The sequence below is a fragment of the Aptenodytes forsteri genome, unplaced genomic scaffold, assembly GCF_000699145.1.
Source record: "Aptenodytes forsteri isolate BGI_AS27 unplaced genomic scaffold, ASM69914v1 Scaffold47, whole genome shotgun sequence".
Lineage (NCBI taxonomy): Eukaryota > Metazoa > Chordata > Aves > Sphenisciformes > Spheniscidae > Aptenodytes > Aptenodytes forsteri.
In genome coordinates this window covers 761,711-762,784 of record NW_008794731.1, presented here as the reverse complement: position 1 = coordinate 762,784, position 1,074 = coordinate 761,711, and positions in this window count along the sequence as shown.

Here is a 1,074-nt window from a genome sequence, read left to right as displayed (position 1 = left end):
TGGGAAGGACCTCGCACGATGCCGTCCTTCACAGAGCCGGTGCATGGCGTCTGCTCCCAGTGCTGTGGCTTCTCCTAAAAGCCGAGTCATGAGCACAGACAATCTCAGGATGCCCCAGCACACTGCTAACCCCACCTTCAGGGAGGAAATGTCCCTTGGAAATGTCCCCAGAAGCACCCTCACACCTCCTCCCTCCACCTCCCTACCTTGCCGTACCATCTCCCGCTCCTCCCCGCACTCGGTGCTCCCACCTTTTCCCCCTCAAAGCACCCAGCTGTTGCTTTTTGGTCAGTCCTAAACACTTGGCAACCACAACCCTTTGGACTGGGACAGCCGACACTGGGTGGAGTGGGGAGAGGCGCAGACCTTGCCTCGGGCTGCAAGTTTGCAATGGGAGCCAAGATGCCATCCTGGGCGAAGACCATGAGTTTTGGGGCTTCTTGGGAGTCCCGAGTCACGTCTGGGCTCCAGCACATGGCTTCAGCCGGGGAGAAACGTTCCTGTCATGTTGTTTGGAAAGGGCTGGAGGATCCTCCGTGTGTGAGGCAAAGAAGTGTGTAGAGAGAAGGCAGCCTTGGCCATTTCTCCCAAAATGATGGGGTATTAGAAAGAATAAAAGCTGCCAGCCCTTCAAGGAGCCATGGGGTATGGTATTTTCTCTCTTTAAATGACGTAACTTTAGGGGGTTAACTTAAGCTTATTTTGCATGGAAAAAATTATAATAAAGGCCCTGATAATTGATATTAGAAGGTTGAGCAGGTTAAGGGCAATATCAAAACCAGGCTGCTGTAAGAGCAGCCCCTGCTTTAGGCTGGGGGAATCAGACCAGACACCTGCATCGGTTGAGGGGCGAGAACTGGGGAAGGGCTGGGCGCTGGGTCACACCCTGAATATGGCTGCCAAGCTCTCCTCCTTCCTCCAGATTTCCATCCCAGCCCCGCCTGTGCCTGTCCCCACCATCTGCTCTAAGTGGGACTACAGGAAACCCATCAAAACCAGCCCCTCTCAATGACAGACGCACACACAGAGCTCCACACCTTTTGGGTTGGTTGTTTTGTTTTGTTTTTTTTTTTT